Raw genomic sequence first — 21,558 nt, forward strand, 5'->3', positions numbered from 1 at the left:
GCATCAATGGCTGCAGATGTCCACTCATTTTGTCCGGGAATTACAACCAAGTACTTGCAGGCAGGTGATGCAACTGTAGCATTGCTGCAGCCTGGCCATCCTACATCATCGATTGTAGGGCATGCCCTGATTTCAGTGATGTTAGATGTTAAATAACGTGCATCTTAGAATACATGAAATACGGCAATAGGAAAGTTCTGGGAATTAGATGTTCTCATACCTTGCGCTCTCCCCATTGTTTTGTCACAACTAGCTTGTGACTTTAAAAAATTTTCAACCATTTGAAGGCATAATCCTGTTGAATCCTTTCACTTTACAGACACGGGTTTGCGGAGAAAGGTGATTTTGATTTTCCAAGGACACTCTGAATAGGATAATCTGACTTGGACTCTTCTGCCCTGTTCACTCTGCCCCACTGATTCCTGTGGAAAAGGATTCTCTCAAAGAGTACATATCATTGGTAAGCTCATGCTCGCTGGTCACTACCTAGAAGCTCCAGTGTGCTATAATTGCTCACTACCTTTTCTAGACATCTCAACTGCTTTAGTCCATCTTGGCCCTAGAGTCCCAAATCATGTGTCACCTCTTCTGGGATGTTTTTCCAAGACCCATTCTCATCCTCCATCTCACCAGGGTTTTATGGTACTACAGCACTTAATTCCTATTGCTCTCATAAAAGTCATCACATTGTTAGATTCAAATTCTTTTGCTTCTCAAAAACCTTTTCTTATGGAAAATTTCAAACACATACAAAGTAAACAGAATCATTTAATGAACATTTGTGAACCCATCATCCAACTTCAACAGCTATTAATATCCTGCCATTTCTAATTCTTCTATACTCCCTGTCACTCTCTACCCCCAACTCAAATATAGTCTTTTTTATTTGATATAAAATATATGTATACTGCGATGCACAATTGCAAATGGATCTGCTCATGTAACCCAAAAATCTATCAAGGTTTTGAACATTTCCATCACTCTAGAAAGTTTTCTCATGTCTCTTCACAGTCTGGCTCCTCCTAATCTCTTCCCTCACCCTCCCGAGACAACCCCAGGTGATTTTTTTCACTATAAATTAGTTTAGATGGGCTTAGTTTAGAACTTCACATAAATGCTGTCACACAGTATGTACTTTTATGCCCAGCTCCTCTTACTCAACATACTTTTGACAAGATTCATTCATGTGCATGTGTCAGTACATCATTCTTTTTCTATGACTGAGTAGTACTGCACTGTATGCACATACCACCATATGGTTATCCATTCTTGGACATCTGGGTTGTTTCCACTTTAGGGCTATTAAGTATAAAGCTGGGCTGGCTGGTTAGCTCAATTGGTTAGAGCGTGGTGCTGATAACACCAAAGTCCAGGGTTCAATTCCAGTACTGGACAGCTGCCAAAAATAGAAAGAATAAAGCTTCTGTGAACATTCATGCACAAATCTTTTTGTGAATGTACACTTCCATTTCTCTTGGGTAAATGCCTAGGAATGAATTGCTGGGTTATAATATGCTTTTTCAGAATGGTTTTATTATTTCACATTCCCACCAGCAATGTGTGACAAGTCTGCTTGCTCCATGTTTTTTCCAATATTTTTTGTTGTCAGTCTCTTTGATTGTAGCCATTCTAGACATTATGTAGTGTCATCTCATTGTGACTTTAGTTTGTTTCCATGATAACTAATTATATTGAGCACTTTTTCAGGGGTTTATTCATCATTCACGTATCTTTTGGGAAGTGTCTGTTCAAACTTTTTACCCATTTTAAAAAAAATTGGATTGTCTTTTTATTATTGAATTGTAGACATTTTTTATATATTCTGAATTAAAATCTTTTGTCAGATATATGTTTTGTGAATATTTCTTCCCACTCTAGCTAGCCTATTTATTTTATTAACATTGTCTTTTGATAAAGTTTACGTTATCAAACTTTTTAATTTTGTAGTTATTGCTTTCTGTGTTTTGCACTATTTGCTTACACACCATCTCTGTCATTAGGTTGTGGGCTGTTAGAGGAGAAGAGTATGAATATTTTTATCTTGTGCCCTAGCCCTCAGCATAGGCCTGATTTATAGATGGCCCATAAGTACATACTAAGTTTGTTGGAAGTAGGGGAGGAGGAAACGTAAGTTCCCCTTTTGCCTAGTTTCTTTTTGAAGAATCGTTTCCCCTCACCATGCAGTCCTCCTGGTTCAGGTGAGGCTCATCTCTTTCCAACCCACCCCTAGCCATGGGCACTTGTCCAAAACTGGGTCAACTGAAGCCTTACCCAGCATTCTTACAAAAAATATTAGCATGGAGATAACATCGCCTTCTTCTCACCAAGATTTATCAGGATAAAGCAACTACCTGCCATCTTTCCTTTCACATGGAATGATCCTACTTGAGTATGAAGTCAACACAGGAATTAAGAGATGAATAATGGGGAATTAAAGATCCTTGAAGACATAATTGGAATTCCTGGATCCAGCCTTTCCTAAAGATCACCTTCCTTTTAAATTGCCCAATTATATGAGTCAATAAGTTGCTTTTTGGTTTGTTTGTTTAAGCAAGTTTGAATTATATTTTAATTTCTTACTACTCAAAGAGTCCTGTCTAGTATACTCCTTAATAACATACTCTTCCACATATCATTCCCCAAAACTCCAGACGTTTAGTTTAGATGGGCTTAGTTTAGGAGCTGAAGGAGATGGGATGAAGAGCAGTATTTGTAAATATTTGTGAGTGTATGAACAGTGAAACAGGAGTCCTGGTTTTATATGTTATGCAGTAGTGTTAAAAATCACATTAAAAAAAATAATGATATAAACTAAAAACAAAACTAATTATGAGACTCAGATCATAGGGAAACCTGCCACTACCATGTCTCAGTGTACCCCTCTTCTCACTACATTTTATATCTACATATTATCATCAACTATTTGATTGATTAATGAGTGACAAATGAATCCTTGAAAGGAGCAAATTCATTTTTTCTCCTTTAGTCATGGAACATTTGTCAAATGAAAAATTTTTTAATAGAATTTGTCATGTAAAATTGATAAAAGTAAAGCTAAAGAAGTATGTGTATATGTTTATGTGCATGTATTTTTTGCGTCTACATACACGTGTCTGTGTGAGGGTGTATGTCTGTTTACATGTGTGTCATGTATCGGTGAGTATGAGACTGTGTGAATGTATGCATGTATATATGTACATGTGCATATGAGTGTGTGTTTTGGTGTACATATATCTGTGCGGTTTGTGTGTCTGTGTGTCTATATCTCTGTGTGCCTGTATTTGAGTTTGTTTCTATATCTCTGTATACTATATTGTGGTTTAATTTACAATTGTGTGTGTCTGTGTGTATGTTTGTGTGTGTGGCATATGAGTGAGTATGAATTTGTGTGTGTGTCTCTGTGTTCTGTATATGTGTCTGCATGTGTGTTTGTGCAAATATATGTGTGTGCCTGTGAACATCTGTGTGTGTCTGCAGGTATATTTGTGTGGCTGTACGTGTGCATGTGTCTGTGTGTATGTGGTTGCGGGCATGAGGCAGGGCAAAGCTGCACTATCCTATTCTGTACTTTGTGCAAATTAGGAAAATTTGTCCTTTCTGTTGGGGCAGAGCAGCCTCACAGGCACAGGGCTTGGTCATCAGAGTGGGAACTGGATTTCTGTCCCCATTGGCCCCCTCATCTGGTGTCTCAGGGCAGAGAACAACTTGGTGGGGAGGGGGGCATTTTGGAAAACCTGGAAGTCCATTCAGCCTCTCCTTTGCTGTGCAGGCACCTTTCCATAGAACCCAGTCTGAATACTATCAAACTGATGTTCTGTAATTGTCCCCAAGTGTCATGATTCCAGAGGAGTTCACAGCACAGGTCCCAACCCACCTGAAGCCCACACACAGCACAGGCTCCGGGGTCCTTGAGCATGCATGTCCAGCAGGCCTTCTGCCACCTCTCTTTTCTAAAACCCAACCCAGAGTCCTGTCTTATCACCATCTCATGGCCTCAGACTCACTTTGCCACCTGTTGCCTTGTTGGGGAAAACACGCCCTGGGGTTTAGAGTTGCATATTGTTGTCCTGGCTCATGCCATAGCTTACACTTTTATTAAAATGACTCACAGCCAAGAGGCTGTGGGGCTGTGATCGGTGATGTTATGGAAGAAAGACATGGATGGCATGGAAATAACTCAAATGATGAGTGAGGTCTTGGAATCAGGAGTGGCTGAGCAGCTCAAACCTGGGGGAGAAACTCAGTGCTGCAGGTTGAACCCAGCGGGATTATTAGGACTAATGCTCATTTGAAGTTTGTATACCCAGTGTGAGCTGCCCACCTGAGCTTCTCAGCAGAAACTCCCTCTTCAGCAGTTTGACTTGCAGTGTCTTGTGATAGATGACCTAGGGCACCTCTTCAGTAATAACCCCTGCTCACTCCTGGGGTCGGGGGTGGTGTTGGTGGTTGGGAAGATAACTGAGATACCGTAAGGGAAAGCCAGGGCACAGTGCTCAGTAGGTGTTAGTGCAGTCTTTCCCTCTCTGCTGCGCTGCCTACCCCCTCCTCTTCCCACCAGCCTCAGGTTGCCCGAAGCACTTTATCATGCTTTTAGTATAGCATCCAGCTCTAGCCTAGTGTTTAGCAAGTACTCAGTACTCAGCAGATATTTGTTGAGATAAAGGAAACCAGGCAGGCAGGCAGACAAAGGGCAAGTGATAAGTGGCAGGCAAGTAATAAAGTTGGCTGTAGATGACGGTCAGGATGGGGAGCTTAGCAGGCCCTTCTAGTCAGTGGTTTCTCCTTCCTGATCATCCGTCAGGTGTCTAGTGGACTATTTCAGTGTGAATTTGGATGACAGAGAGTGTATATGTAATGGCACCTGTTCCTGCCAGTGGATGAAGTTTAAGGGAGGCTTAAAGGAATCTAAATTGTGAAAAAAAGAAAAGAAGAAAGACAGGAGAAAATAAATCTGATTAGCAATGAGGGACCAACCCAGTAGTGAGGTAAGGACTGTCACCACCATAATTATATACCATTTATTAACCACCTACTATTACAGACCACCGTGCTAGTTGCTGAGAGTGTAAAGTAGAAGGCAGGGTTCTTGTCCTCCAGAGGCTTCTAATACTGAAAATGGCATTGGGTAGAAGAAGAATTATTGCACACTTACTATCTGTTCAGTACTGGGACAAATGTTTAAAGATATTATGCCAAGAAACAAATATAACTATTCTCCAAGGAGAAACTAAGATTCAGAGAGGTTCAGAAACTTTCTCCAGCTCACCTATCACACAAGCAGTAGAACTGGGAGAAGAACTCAGGTCCATCTGGCTCTAATGGCCTTGTGTTGCCGGCAGGTGTATAAGTAAAGGTGTCAGGGCAAACCCGTGAAAAAGAGAATTAGTGGGCTGGCCAGTTAGTTCAGTGGTTAGAGTGCTGTGTTGATAACACCAAGGTCTAGGGTTCAAATCCCTGTACCGGCCAGACACCAAAAAAGAAAAACAACAATAAAAAAGAGAATTAACTTGATGAGGAATCTTAGGTTCAGTGCCATATGAGGAATATTTGATGATTGTTGCAGGAATCTAGAAGAAAAAGAGATTTTTGGAGCCCTCAGATGGAAAGGTGAATTTTACAGAAGAAGTAGATCCTCAACTAGACACTTATGGCAGAATATGAATCCAGTCGGAGAAGACTGAAGGGAGAGGCATGCCAGGTGGAAGGAGGCATATATGTGCAAAAGTGGGAGGTGGAAAATTCTCACCGTCTGGGTTTGTGTTATGCAGGGTGGACTACTGAAGAGAGAGCACAGACTGTTCCAAACTTACTAGGAGAGCATCCTTAGACCAGTCATCTGATTTCCCTAAGCCTCAGTCTCCCTATCTGTATAATGATTGTGATAATAGGCACTTCATTGGATTGCTGAGACCAGAGAAATGCATATAAAGTACCTCATCCCTTAAAATCACCAGTCTAAGTTAGACTTTAATATAAATCAGGTTCCCTCTCTCTTAGTATTCTATTTCCTTCCTATGCACACTTGAATAAATTATATATGTGTGTGTTTATTTCTTTAATGTTTGTTTCCTGACTGTAAGTTCCATGAGAACAGGGACAATGTCTGTCCATCTCAGCACTCTCTTTAGTGCCTAGAACAGTAGACACTCAATAAACTTTTGTTAAGTGAATGAAACATAAATGTATGAATGGACAAACGAATTCATGAGTAAATGAATAATGATATCTCCTTCTCTGCCATGACTCTAAGAATCCAAGGGAAAATATCTCTTTTTTCTGGTGAGGGGGCAGGTTGCTAATGCATAAAAAAGCTTTCAGAGGATGCAGTTAGAGAATCACAGTTCTCCATAGGTCACCAGAGAGAGCACCATGTCTCCTCTGCCTCCCAGAGTGGCATGGAACCATTTCTGAGTGGGACAGAAATTACACAGTCTTCCAGTTCAGCTGGTTCTAAGGTTTCACAACCCAGCTTTTTCTGACTTACTGAAGTCTGACATGCTGCTTCACTGGTATGACTTGTGATGTGCTTAGTGGACAATATCACTGCATGATCCCAATGCTGCCTGACAATGACTGAGTGGATGGATAGCTAGACTTGCCAATAATTGTCTTATAATTCAGTGCAATTCAATATCCCTTTATGTAGAATTGGGGAGGAAGAAAGAGGATAGATGGATGCACTAATAATTACTAGGCATTTGATATGTTCTATGACAGAGGTAAGTACAGAGAACTGGAGGGGACAGAGGAGGTTATATGGTCCAGCCTAATGTTAAGCAATGTACGTACAGTTGATAACATTTAGAGATTTCAAAATGTTATTATTTATATCATCTCATTTTAGTCTCTCTGCAGTCATAGAAAATGGGGAAGAATGGATAACATTTGCATTATTATTTGTTCCTATTATAAAGATAGAGAAACTGAGGCAAGTAGGTGTGGTCTAGGACATAGATCTGGTCTCAGTGGCAGGTGTGAACTCATGGCCCAGCTCTCATGACTATCAGCTTAGGGCCTTTTCTTCTGAACCACACTATCATTTACTTTTATGTTGACCAACAATACAAGACATTGCCTGCAATGTCACAATCCACCATCTTCTGTAATGTGTTACAGATGCACTTTTGTGATAGAAAATCAGATTAGAATAAATCAGGGGTTGGCAAACTAAGGCCCATGGGCCACATTGGTTTGTTGCCTGCTTTGGTAAAGAAAGCTTTATTGAAACAGAGTCACATCCACTCACTATTCTCTATGGCTGCTTTTGTACTACAAAGGAGAGCTGAGTAGTTGCAATGGAGATGTATGGCTCACAAAGTCTAAAATATTTACTATCTAGTCCTTTGCAGAAAAAGGTGGGTACTCTCTGAAATAAATAAATGGAAGTAAATGGGAAAAAATGATTCATTCATTCACAGTAGTCAGTGAACCATAATTGAAAAAGAGAATGAGAATTGACCTCAGAAAAAACCAGGTCAGAATATCACTTTGGCCACTTGAACAAGTTATTTATACTCCCTGGGCCTATTTCTGCATCTATCATCTTGCGAGGTTGCTGTAAGAGTTCTATGAGGTAAGGTATATGTATCAGTTATGTCTAGGTTTGGCCCTGTGAGACAGAAAATACAAAATGAAAGTGTCTTACCCAAGACAAGGGTTTATTTCTTTCATGTGGAGGTCTGGAAGCTGGGTATTGGTCTGATGCTTCATGGTGTTAGGAACCCATACCCTTTCACCTTGTTGCTTTGCCATATGTGGCTGTCATTCCTGAGGTCTTTTCATGGTCCAAGATGGTTACAGGAGCTCCAGTCACTATGCTATTGTTGCTACTGGTAGTATGATAATAAGAGGAAACAAATTGAAAATCAAAAACATGAAAATATAAACAGAGCCCTCCACAGAGTCCACACTAATTCAAGTCTAGACAAAATGAAACCCCCTGCCATAGTTCATAAGACACCTAGCATATTCCATTTATTCCATTCCAGGGCTACACTGAGAAAGATCTGGAAGCAATGTTTTATTTATATTTAGCATCGAACATTTTACAAAGCATTTTCATCTCCATTACCTCATTTGCTCTTCACAGTGATACCAGGCACACAAGTCTGGCTGCCTGCCCCCTTTCAAAAATAAACCACTCAAAAGTCAAACATCGGTAAAAACGGAAGTCAGGAATACCAACGACCTGAGGAGAGATGTTAGGCTAACCCATCTCTCCAGTGAACTTGAAGGAGAATGGCCAGACTAAGGCCATCTCAAGACTCAGATTTACTCAGGTATTTTAAAAGAGGGAATGGAACGTGGGAAAAGAAAAGCAGGAGGGAGGGGGACATGTAAGGGTCCAGGTGCAAATTCTCGATAAGTCTCCATCTGGTTTCCACTCCTGTGCTTGCTGTTATCTCAGGGCCTGGGTAGTATGTGCAAGTCTGCAGCTTCAGGCTGGCGGGAAAACAACTTTACATTTATGTAAATTACTGTCATCTTGCCCAATAACTAAGGTTCAAAATATCAAATAACCATGGGGAAAGAGGGAACTCAGAGAAATACATGCCACGAAAAAAACTGTGTCCTTTTAAAATTTTTTAGAGCCCATGTGGTTTTAGGTCCCAACATGGCTTCAGTCACGCTCACCCCAACTACAGTGCTCTGGAAAGGTAAGATGAACAAGTCTTAACATTATTATTCCTATCGTACACTTGATTCACACAGGTGCTAAGTAACAGATCCCAAAGAGCCTACAGCTAGGTCTTTAGATATTTGTTAGAAATGAAAGGTGAACAATCATGATGCAGAATGAAGAAAATGACCCCAAACCTGGATCCCTAGCAGAAATGCAGCAGCACAAAGACAGTGGGCTAATTGTGTGACCTCAGCCTCACCAAGCCAGTATCCTCACTTGTAAGATCAAGATAAGAACACCTATTTGCTTTCGGGATTGTTGTGAAGATAGCAGACAATCTTAACTCACCTAACACCTAAGACCAGTTCAGTGAAATGAGTTACTACGGAGGCTTATGTCTTACAACTGACATGTCCTTGGAAAGTCACTTCCCTTTCCCAGGCCTTAGTTTCCTTTTCCAGGAAAACAAAGCATTTGAATTCAGCGACTATTCAACTAGGAACGTGCCTTTTTAACTGAAATAGCTCAGATTGGAGCTCAGGTTGGAATTCTTACTCTAGCTGCCTACTACCTTTGTGTCCTAGAAAAAGCTAAACACGTTCCCGACTCTCCGCATCTGTAAAATAGGGATAAATAGCACGTAGCTTAATGGAAAGCAAAGGCGAGTGAGGATTAAATGAAATCGGTGTCCAATACCCACCAGATTGTAAATTCTCACAGGCAGGACTCATCTATTTTGTAGAATTAAAGAACGTCATACCTACTTCACAGGGCTGGCCACAGGATTAGATAAGCAAATTCCTGTAAAGGATCAGGAACAAGAGCTGGCACAAAACAAGCATTCAAGAATTACTACGAGTATTCAATAAATGTTACTATTTTTTACACCAGCTTGCAGCAGTCCTGGTGTTCAGTAAACGGTCGATGAGCAGAGTTATAGGACACACATTTGATACACACCATCCGGGGCTGCGAAGAGTTTGGGTGAGTTCTGCGAGATGCGCCCCCACAGGGGGAAACTAGACACATGCTCCCTCGGAGCCTTTGAAAACCAAGCTGGTGCGATTAGAGTCAGCGCCCGGCTGCGGTGCGAGCAACCCGCGTGCTGGGCAGCACCTGCGGAGTCCAGGGAGAGCTGTCGCGCCGGCGGCGCGGCCCCAGGCAGGCGCTGGCCAATGGCGGGCCCGGTTCAAAGGGCCAATCAGGGCGCGCTTTACAGGGGCCGCGGCCGGCGGGGGGCGGGGCTGCGCGCGGGGCGGGGCGGGGCGGGGCCGGGCGCGGGGCGGGGCTGCAGCCGGCCGCAGGGACCGCCCCACCCAGTGGCGGTGAGGCTCAGAATGGCTACGTGCGGGTCCCCGCTAGCTAAAATGTAATTTCAGATTGGACAAGTAAGTGACTCTCCTCTCAGCCCCACGTGAGCACTAGGGGCTCTTGCAGCGCGCAGGCTTTCGGCGCGCACGTCCAGGAAGAAGGTTCTCCAACCCGAGAGCCCACCGGCCGCGCCTCCCTCCCCTTTCCCGCGGCTGCCGCCTCCTCCTCCTTTTCCTCCTTCCCTTCTTCCGGCCACTGAAGGCTCCATCAGCCGGCTGTTGGTTCACGAGACGTTGCTGAGTGCCCCGTGTCCTCTTCTGGGTGAGGTGTCAGGCCACTCACGTGAAGGATCGGCCTTACCTGCACCCCCCAAGGCTGCCCATGAGATGTCTGGAACCCGGGTCCTTCCTCTCCTATCACTGCCCAGTTAACCATATTCCAGACATTCCCCGTGGCATTTTTGCAGTCTTTTAGTTCAAGTCTGGGTACCCAAGGGATTTTAGGTCCTGTGCTACTTGTAGCTTTAAACGCTTACAGCAGCTTGTGGTAGTGTTTGAGGTGCAATTTAGTTTAGATGGGATAATGCTGTTTGGTTACAGTGATCCTGGGTAGGAAAGGCCTAGGAAAGGGATCTTTCCATTTTTATTTATTTCCCTTCTATTTAAGGATCGAAAAGATGCACAATGGTGGATTTCCCTAATCACTGGCCATTTTCCTGTAAGGCACTTCTTACGTCTTAACACTAATTTCGTCCCTAAGTTAAAGGGTCAGTCATGACCAAGATTTGGAAGAGCAGTCCTTAGGTTAATTTTTAAAGTATGAGATCTGGAGGAGTGAAGCAATTATGCTTTTGAGCTGCAAATCAGTAAGAAAGAAGGAAAGTCTTAGTTTGTGGTGGTTATTTAAACAGAATTTTGCTTTGTTTTGTTTTTGCTTGCTTATTCTTTTCTGTGACCCATGAAGTGTAGATCCTGACTTTTTCCTTTTTAAGTTGCTAGCTGGGTCTTCCAGCCTGTTCTGGGAGTCTTCTGTGACTGCGGCCCTCATGCTTAGCTCTTGACCTCATGGCCACTGGCCTGGCTCTTGGCGGGGCCAGCTGAGGAGGACGGGCTAGTGGGAGGTCCAGAGGACTGTTATTAAGGGTGATTGGGGGAATAGACCGAGGGGGTGAGAAGGGCCTGGAGATTGATTTCTGAGGGCAAGGAAGATTGGGAGCCTCCCTGGCTGGGTTTGGAAGTCCAAATATGTATATTGGGAGAAGAGAATACCCAGAGGATGGAGAGCTATGTCTTTCTGGATGAAATTAAGAAGTTAACTGGGCGGAGACCAGGCCTTCTTCCAGGCTGTATTAATTTTTTGCTATCGGTCTTGTCTTTTTCTGGAATTTGATTCCCTTTCTCTAACCTTTCCCTTAGTTGAAATCACAATACCAGCTGGTTTTTAAAACAATTTGAGGTAGTGAGTCTTGTCCTTAAACTCCCAGCCAGAGTAGGATCCCCCAAGGGGATTTGAAGTGATTAGTTTACCAGAATGTACTAAAGAGGTCACTTAATCTCTCTCCTGACCACTTTTTTATAATGGAGGAACATAGAATCACCCCAGGTGGTGTAAGAGGAGGTCATCCAATTCAGTTCTGATTCATTCGTTTATCCATTTTGTGGCACATACTCAGCGTGTCATACCTTCAGCCAGGCATGAACTCAGTCGGCACTGTGGTAGCTTCTGTGAAAGTAAAGATGAACAAGACTTGGTCTCTGCTTTCAAGCTTTGATCTAGTCTGCTTCAATTCAGTTTGATGAGGGAGATTATGTGTTAGTAAGATTAGTGGCAAGGTTTACAGAAGGTTCTCAGGAGTTGAGAGAAGGGCAGATAGCCCAGTATGGGAGTTGGAAAGACTTGCCAGAGGAGCCAAAGCCTTAGTATGAGTGAGCTGGAGTAGGACAGAAGGGAAGGGGATTATGTGAATGCAGAACAGCATGTGCACAACTACATAAGCATGGCACATGGTTGATTACTATGACTGAGCAGAAAAGGGTGAAGTGGGGAGTCACTAGATAGGAAGCTGGGGAGGGTGAAAGGGCAGATCAGGAAGGGTCTGGTGAATCATCTTAAGAGAGCTTGAAATATATCGCCAGGGCAATCAGTGACACTGTCAGATTTATGGTTTAGAAAGTTAATTCTGGCCGCAGGTTGGAGAATGAACTGGAGTGGTGAAGCCACTATTATAATACAGGTGAGAGATGGCTTAGAGCAATAGTTAAGGGAAGGGAGAGAGATTAGGAAAATAGAATGATTAGGAATTAATTACTGATTGAATGTAGGGGAAAAGAAGAAAAGTAGGAGTCAAGGTGCCATCTGGAAGGAGAAGGCATTCTCAACTGGGACATTTTGTAGCAGCTTTATTGAGAAAAAATTGACATACAATAAACCATATATTTAAAGTGTCTAATTTGGGAAGTGTCATATGTATATATCTATAACACCATCATCGCAATTTAGATAAAGAATGCATATGATACCTCTAAAGATTTCTTGTGCTCCTTTGTAATTGCTCTCTGTATATCTTCTTGGGTAAAGTATATACAGGCATGTATCTTTTTTCTTTCTTTTTTTTTTTGGTTGGGGGTTGGGGGCCTGCTGGCCAGTCTGGGGATCTGAACCCTTGACGTGGGTGTTATCAACACCATGCTGTAACCAATTAAGCTAACTGGGCAGCCCTACATACTTCGTTTTATTGCGCTTCACAGATAATTGTGGGTTTTTTTGTTTTGTTTTGTTTTTTTACAAATTGAAGGATAGTGGCAACCCTGAGTTGAGCAGGTCCATCGGCTCCTTTTTTCCACCACTGTGCTTACTTTGTGTCTCTGTTTCAGATTTTGGTAATTCTTGCAATATTTCAAACTTTATTGTTATTGTTATATGTGTGATGGTGATCTGCGATCTGCGATCAGTGATCTTTGGTGTTACTATTGTAATTGTTTGGGGGTGCCATGACTGCACCTACGTACTTAACTGACAACAAACTTAACTGACAAATGTGTGTGTGTGTGTTCTGGCTGCTCCACCGACTGGATGTTCCCTTGTCTCTCTCCTCCTCAAGTCTCCCTATTTCCTGAGAAACATCAATATTGAAATTAGGCCAATTAATAACCCTGCAATGGCCTCTAAGTGTACAAGTGAAAGGAAAAGTCGCACGTCTCTTACTTTAAGTCAAAAGCTAGAAATGATTAAGCTTAGTGAGGAAACCATGTTGAAAGATGAGATATGCCTCTTATGCCAAACAGCAAGTTGTAAATACAAAGGGAAAGTTCTTGAAGGAAATTAAAAGTGCTTCTCCAGTGAACACATGAATAATTAGAAAGTGAAACAGCCTTATTGCTGATATGGAGAAAGTTTTATTGGTCTGGATAGAAGATCAAACCAGCCATACATTCCCTTAAGCCAAAGCCTAATCCAGAGCAAGGCCCTAAATGTCTTCAATTCTAGGGAGGCTGGGAGAGGTGAGGAAGCTGCAGAAGCAAAGCTTGAAGCTAGCTGTTGGGAAAATAGGATAGTTTAATCAGGGCCCCTCACCTTGGGTTTGGCTGGGGGTGGTGCAGTGCATTCTTTGTAAATAAGTTGTGTGTGGGTGGAGTTAGTGTGCATGTGTGGCACTGCCACCTTTGTTGGCATCTAGTGCCTCAGGCGTCTGCTAGCGTGGCCATGCTCTCTGACCTATGACTCCAAGGACTTTTGGTCAGTTAGCTAGTTCATAGACCTGCATGTGAAGGGTTTGGGGACTCAGCCTGGAGTGTAAGAGGTCTGGTAGCCCAGCCTGGCATGTGAAGGGTTTGTGACCCAATCTAGACAACAGGATTGAGGGGTCTGTGAGCTCCAGACCCAGCCCTAGCTCTACTGTTGGCCCAGTCAGTGAAAGATTATGGGCTGATAAAAGAACGTGACAGTTGGTGACATCGGCAAGATTCCGACATTAGCCTAGCCCGACACTAGCAGAGGTTGGTTCATGAGGTTTAAGGAAAGAAGCTGTCTCCGTAACGTAAAAGTGCAAGGTGAAGCAGCAAGTGCTGATGTAGAAGCTGCAGCAGGTTATCCAGGCAATCTATCTAGGATAATTGATGAAAGTGGCTACACTAAGCAGATTATCAATGCAGATGAAACAGCAAGATATTGGAAGAAGATGCTGTTGAGGACTTTCATAGCTAGAGAGAAGTCGATGCCTGGCTTCAGAGGACAGACTGACTCTTGTTAGGGCCTAATGCAGCTTGTGACTTTTAAGTTGAAGTCAAAGCTCGTTTACCATTCTGAAAATCCTGGGGCCTTAAGAATTAGCTAAATCTACTCTGCCCATGCTCTATAAATGGAACAACAAAGCCTGGATGACAGCACATCTGTTTGTGGCATAGTTTACTGAATATTTTAAGCCCACTGTTGAGACCTACTGCTCAGAAAAAAAGATGTCTTTCAAAATAGTACTGCTCATTGACAACACATCTGGTCACACAGGAGGTTGGATGGACATGTACAAGGAGATTAATGTTCTTTTCATGCCTACTAACACAACATCCGTTTTTACAGGCCATCTGTGGTGTTACAAGGTTGTGCTCTAACCAATTGAGCTAACTGGCCAGTCCCTCAAGTCTTGTTTAAGAAATACATCTTGTAAGGATATAGGTGCTATAGATAGTGATTCTTCTAATAGATCTGGGCAAAGTAATTTGAAAAGCTTCTGGAAAGGATTCACCATTCTAGATGTCATTCAGAATATTTGTGATTTATGGGAGGAGGTCAAAATAACAGCATTATCAGGAGTTTGGAAGAAGTTGATTCCAGCCCTCATGGATAACTTTGAAGGGTTTAAGACTTCAGTGGAGCAAGTAATTACAGATGTAAAAATATCAAGAGAACTAGAATGCGAAATGGAGCCTGAATATGTGACTGAATTGCTGCAATCTTATGATAAAACTTTAATGGATGAGAAATTAATGCAAAGAAGTTTCTTGAGATGGAATCTACTCCTGGTGAAGATGCTGTGAACATTGTTGAAATGACAGCAAAGAATTTAGAATATTATATAAACTTAGGTGACAAAGCGGTGGCAGGGTTTGTGAGGATTGACTCCAATTTTGAAAAGAAGTTCTGTGTGTAAAATGCTATCATACAGTATTGCATGTTACAGAGAAATCTTTTTTGAAAGGAAGAGTCTATCAGTGCCGCAAACTTTATTGTCTTATTTTAAGAAATTGCCACAGTCACCCCCACCTTTAACAACCACCACCCTAATCAGTCAGCTGCCATCAACATCGAGGCAAGACCTTCCACCAGCAAAAAGATTATGAATTTCTGAAGGCTCAGATGATCGTTAGCAAAGATATGCACATTGTTTTTCAGATATAATGCTATTGCACACTTAACAGACTACAGTATAGTGTAAACATAACTTTTATATGCACTGGGAAACCAAAAAATTTGTGTGGCTCACTTCATTGTGATACTTGCTTTATCTTGGTCTGGATGAACCTGCAATATCTCTAAGGTATGCCTGTATTAAATTTTGTGTCCATTTAAGAAATTGAGCTGTTTCTTTTAATTGAGTTTTGAGAGGTCTTTATGTATTCTCAATATAAGTTCATCACATATGTGATTTGCAAATATTTTCTCCTATTTGATGTTTTCTTTTAATTTTCTTAATAGTGTCTTTTTAAAGGAATAGCTCTTAATTTTGATGAAATCTAATTTATTGTTTTTTAATTTTGGTGAAGTCAATTTTATCAATTTGATTTTTTATGTATCATGCTTTTGGTGTTGTATCTAAGAAATCTTTGGCTAACCTGAAATCTCAAATAGTTTCTCCTATTTTTAAAAATGTTTTGTGGTTTTTGATTTTACATTAAATCCATGATCCGTTCTGTGTTAATTTTGTATATGGCATGAAATATGGAACAAAGTTCATTTTTTGGCATATGGATATCCAGTTGTTCCATCACCATTTTCTGAAAGGCCTATTCTTTTGACATTGAATTGCCTTTGCACCTTTGTTCAATTTACTATATATATGTGGGCCTATTTCTGCATGTTTTATCTTGTTCCATCGATCTCTTTGTGTATTTTAATGCCAATACCACATGGTTTTGGTGAATATAGCTTTGTAATAAGTATTGAAGTCAGTTAGTATACGTCCTTAAACCTCGTTCTTTTTAAAAGTTGTTTTGTTTATTCTAGGTACTTTCTATTTCCAAATGAATTTTGTAATCAGTTTGTTCATTTCAAAATAAAGGCCTGTTTAGATTTTACTTGGAATTGCATTGAATCTATACATTAATTTGGGGGAGAATTGACATCTTAAATATTGAGTGTTCTGACCCATGGACACAGTATATCTGTTCGTCTATTTAGGTCTTAATTTTTCTCAGCCAAGTTCTGTAGCTCTCAATAGATAGATCTCACATATCTTTGTCAGATTATCTGCAGGTATTTCATATTTTTTGATGCTATTGTAAGTGATATTGTCTTTTAAAATTTCAGTTGTTTGTTGCTACTTGTGTATTGATCATGTGTCCTGCAATATTGCTAAACCTCTTATTAGTTTTTTGTAGATTCCGTCATATTCTCTAGGTGATCATGTCATCTATAAGTAAAGACAGTTTACTTCCTCTCTAATGAGGATAGCTTTTATTTCTCTTTCTTGCTGTATTGCACTGGCTAGAATCTCCACTTTGCATAGAAGTGATTAGATTAGACATCTTGCCTTACTTCTGATCTTAGGGAGAGGTGTTTATTTTTTTCATCATTAGATATGATGCCTAATGTTATTTGTATGTTTTTTGTACAAGCCCTTTATCAGGTTTAGGGAGTTCTATTCTATTCCTACTTTGCTGAGAATTTTTTAAAAAAAATAAATGATGTATTTTTGTCAGCTTTTTTTTTCTGTAACTGTTGAGATCACCATACTTTTTTAAAAAAAGATTCTTAATATGTCCCCATACTGGCCAACTGCCAAAAGAAAAAAAAAAAGAAAAAAGATTCTTAATATGATGAATTACATTCATTCTTTTTTTCCCCAAATGTTAAACTAACCTTGCATTCCCAAGATAAACCTCATTTGGTCAGGACGTATTATCCTTTTTTTTTTTACATTGTTGGATTCTATTTGCTAGAATTTTTGCATCTTTGTTAATGATGGATATTGATCTGTAGTTTTCTTTTCTTGTATTGCCTAAATTTTGTTATTTGTGTGATTCTGGCATCATGGAATAAGTTGATAAATATTTCCTTCTCTTTGATCTTCTGGAAGAGTTATGTAGAATTGGTATTATTTCTAACTTTAAATGTTTACTAGAATTCACCAGTGAAGGCATTTTGTTCTAGAGTTGTTTTGGAAAGGTGGAGGTTGGGGACAGGGTTAAAATACAAAGTCATTTGATTTATAGGTATAGGACTTTTCAGGTTATATGTTTTCTTTCTCCCCCAGATTTACTAAGGTATGATTGACAAATAAAAATTTTACATACTCAAGGTATACAATGTGATGATTCGATATACATATACATTGTAAAATAATTACCACAGTCAAGCTACTTAACATATCTATCATCTCACATGGTGACCTTTGTGTGTGTGTGTGTGTGTGTGTGTGTGTGTGTGTGTGTGTGTGTGTGCGCGCGCGCGCGCGGTGAGAACAGTTAAGATTTATTGTCTTGGCAAATTTTAAGTATACAACAAATTATTAACCATTATCATCATATTGTACATTAGATCTCCAGAAATTATTCATTTTATAGCTGAAAGTTTGTTCTCTTTGACCAACATCTTCCCTTTTCCCCCATCCCTCTGGCCCTGGTAATCACCATTCTACTCTATGTTTTTATGAGTTGGAATTTTTTTGATTCCACATGTAAGTGATGATATGCAATATTTGTCTTTCTGTGTTTGACTTATTTCACTTAGCATAATGTCCTCCAGTATTAGCCATGTGGTTGCAATGGTAGGATTTCCTTCTTTTTAAAAACTGAATAATATTTCATTGTATATAAATGTAACACATTTTCTTCATTCAGCTGTGTACATTAAGGATTTCATATGTTGGCTATTGTGATAATGCTGCAGTGAACATGAGAGTACAGATATCTTTCAAATAGTGATTTCATTTCTTTTGGATGGTAGTTCTATTTCTAATTTTTTGAGGAACCCCCATACTGTTTTCCATATTGGCTATATCAATTTACATTGCTACCAACAGTGTACAAAGTTTGCCTTTTTTCCCACATCCTCACCAACACTTGTTGTCTTTGGACTTTTTGATAATAGCCATCTTAATAGATGTGAGGTGATACCTCATTGTGGTTTTGATTTGCACAAACTTCCCTGATGGTTAGTGATGGTGAGCACCTTTTCATATACTTGTTAGGCATTTATATGTCTTCTTTGGTAAAATGTCTATTCAGCTCCTTGCTTATTTTTTTAATTGGGTTATTTGTTATTTGGTTCTTTTTGTTTTTGCTATTGAATTGTATGAATTCCTTATATATTTTGGATTTTAACTCTTTATCTCTTATCAGATATATGGCTTGCAAATATTTTCTCCCATTCTGTAGGTTGCCTTTTCATTTTGTTGATTGCTTTCTTTGCTGTGCAGAAACTTCAATTTGATGTAGTCCCACTTGTTTATTTTTGCTTTTTTGGCCTGTGTTTTTTGGCGTCATATGCGAAAAATCATTGCCAAGACCAATGTCTAGGAGCTGTTCCCCTATGTTTTCTTTTAGGAGTTTTCTTACGTTTATGTCTTTAATTTATTCTGAGTTGATTTTTGTATATGGTGTAAGATAAGGTTCTAATTTCATTCTTTTGCATGTGGATATCCGATTTTCCCAAGACCATTTGTTGAAGAAACTATCCTTTCCTTGTTGTGAATTCTTAGTGCTTTTGTCAGAGATTAGTTGACTGTGTATGCATGGTTTATTTCTGGGAATTCTCTTCTGTTCCACTGGTGTACATGTGTGTTTTTATGCCAGTACCATACTTTTATGATTACTGTATGGCTTTGTAATATAATTTGAAATCAGGAAGTATGATGATGCCAGCTTTGGTCTTTTTTCTCAAGACTGCTTATATATTTGGAGTCTTTTGTGGTTCCATACGAATTTTAGGATTGTTTTTTCTATTTCTTTTTGTTTTTGTTTTTGTTTTTTGGCAGCTGACCAGTACAGGGATCCAAACCCTTGACCTTGGTGTTGCAACACTGCACTCTAACCAACTGAGCTAACCAGCCAGCCCTCTATTTGTTTGAAGAATGACATTGTATTTTGATAGGTATTGTGTTGAATCTGCCGATCACTTTGGGTAGTACGGACATTTTAATGATAATATTTTTTACCACTTTGTGACCTCAGATATCTTTCCATTTATTTGTGTCTTCATTTTCTTTCATCAATGTTTTATAGTTTTCAGCATACAGAACTTTCACCCCCTTGGTTTAGTTTATTCCTAAGTATTTTATTCTTTTTAATGTTACTGTAAGTGGGATTGTTTTTTTAAAATTTCTTTTTAGGATAATTCATTGTTAGTGAATAAAAATGCAGGTAATTTTTATATGTTGATTTTGTATCTTGCAGCTTTACTGAATTTGTTTATTAGTTCTAACAGTTTTTTGGTTGAATCTTTAGGGGGTTTTCCATGTATAAGGTCATGTCATCTGCAAACAGACTATTTTACTCCTCTCTTTCCAATTTGGATTCCTTTTATTTCTTTTTCTTGCTTAATTGCCCTGGCTAGGACTTCCAGTATTATGTTGAATAGAAGTGGCAAGAGTGGGCATCTTTGTCTTGTTCTTGATTTTAAAGGAAAAGCTTTTAGATTTTCACCATTGAGTATGATGTTGACTGTGGGATTGCCATATATGGCCTTTATTATGTTGGGGTATGTTCTTTCTATATCTAATTTGTTGAGGATTTTTATCATGAAAGTACGTTGAATTTTGTATAGTTTTGCTGCATCTATTGAGATGATCATATGATATTTATCCTTTATTCTGTTAATGTGGTATATCATATTTATTGATTTGTGTATGTTGAACCATCCTTGCATTACATAGATAGTTAACCTACTTGGTCAAGGTGAATGATCTTTTTAATGTGCTATTGAATTTGTTTTGCTAGTATTTTATTGAGGATTTTTACATTCATGTTTATTGTGAACATTGGCCTATAATTTTCTTATAATATCCTTATCTGGTATTGGTATCAGGGTAATTCTGGCCTCTCAAAGGGAGTTTAGAAGTGTCCTCTCTTCTTCAGTTGTTTGGGATATCTTGAGAAAGATTGGTATTAATTCTTTTTAAATGTTTGGTAGAATTCACTAGTGAAGTCATTGGATTCTGTGGATTCTGGGCTTTTCTCAGATCAAAGATTTTTGAATATTGATTCAGTTTTCTTGCTTATTATTCATCTGTTCAGATTTTCTGTTTCTTTATGGTTCAGTATTGGTAGGTTGTATATTTCTAGGAGTTTATTCATTTCTTCTAGATTATTCAATTTGTTTGCATATAATCATTCATACTATAGTCTCTTATCTTTTGTATTTCTGTGATATCAGTTGTACTGTCTCCTCTTTCATCTCTGATTGGTTTGAGTCTTCTCTCTGTCTCTTTTTTCAGTCCAGCTACAGGCTTGTAAATTTTGTTTATCTTTTCAAAAATTCAATTCTTAGTTTTGTTGATCTTTTCTGTTGTTTTGTTCTTCTCTATTTCATTTATTTCTGCCCTGATCTTTGTTACTTCCTTCCTGCTGTTAACTTGGGAATGCTTGTTTTCTTTTTCTAGTTCTTTGAGATGTTAGATTTTTTATTTGAGATTTTGTTATTTTATGTAGACATTTATTGCTGTAAACTTCCCTCTTAGAACTGCTTTTGCTGTGTCCCATGTTTTGGTATGTTATGTTTCCATTTTTGTTTATCTCAAGATATTTTTTATTTGTATCTTGATTTCTTCCTTGACCCATTGTTCAGGAGTGTGTTGTTTAATTTCCATATATTTGTTAATTTTCCAGTTTTTTCCCCATTATTGATCTTCAGTTTCCTACTATTGTTGTCAGAAAAAATACTTCATATAATTTCAGTCTTCTTAAATTTGTTAATATTTGTTTTGTGTTTTAACATATGACCTGTTCTGGAGAATGTTCCTTGTGTGCTTGAAGAGAATGTGTATTCTGCTGTTGTTGGATAGAGTGTTCTATATATGTCTGTTAGGTCCATTTGGACTAAAGTGTAATTCAAGTTCAATGTTTTCTTGTTTTTCTGTCTAGATGGTCTGTTCATTGTTGAAACTGTGATATTGAAGTTCTTACTTGTATTGTTCAAGTCCAGTGTCTCATTGCTACTTTTTATATTTTTTCCTTCAGATCTGTTAATATTTGATTTATATATTTAGGTGGGAGGAATTGTACACCAAGGGGGGGTCTCTCTTGGCACTGAGCTGTGCTGTCATCAGGGAGAAGTGACACAGGTAAAGTAAAACTTTTTTTTTTTTTTAACCCTCTTCAATATATCTATTCTCAGATTTTTTTCTCAAATGATGTGCTGGAACTTCTCTGCTGGGCTCCCGGAATCGCACAAAGATATTCTTGTCTGTGCTT

At 39.4% G+C, this 21,558-nt stretch overlaps 1 protein-coding gene across 12 annotated transcripts in view; it reads left to right on the forward strand.

Annotated features, from left to right (window-relative positions):
* The first annotated feature begins 9,566 nt into the window (after window positions 1-9,566).
* The window catches only part of FGGY (FGGY carbohydrate kinase domain containing), a 433,428-nt gene continuing 421,436 nt past the window's right edge, over window positions 9,567-21,558 (forward strand). For 10 of the 12 annotated variants that reach the window (XM_063105668.1, XM_063105673.1, XM_063105679.1 and 7 more), the window contains exon 1: window positions 9,916-10,011. The gene's annotated coding sequence lies outside the window, so the exon portion shown is untranslated. Of the gene's footprint in view, window positions 9,608-9,915; window positions 10,012-10,101; window positions 10,256-21,558 lie in introns of those variants that run through there. The other 2 variants (XM_063105670.1, XM_063105669.1) reach the window with 2 other exon arrangements.

The sequence above is a fragment of the Cynocephalus volans genome, chromosome 8, assembly GCF_027409185.1.
Source record: "Cynocephalus volans isolate mCynVol1 chromosome 8, mCynVol1.pri, whole genome shotgun sequence".
Lineage (NCBI taxonomy): Eukaryota > Metazoa > Chordata > Mammalia > Dermoptera > Cynocephalidae > Cynocephalus > Cynocephalus volans.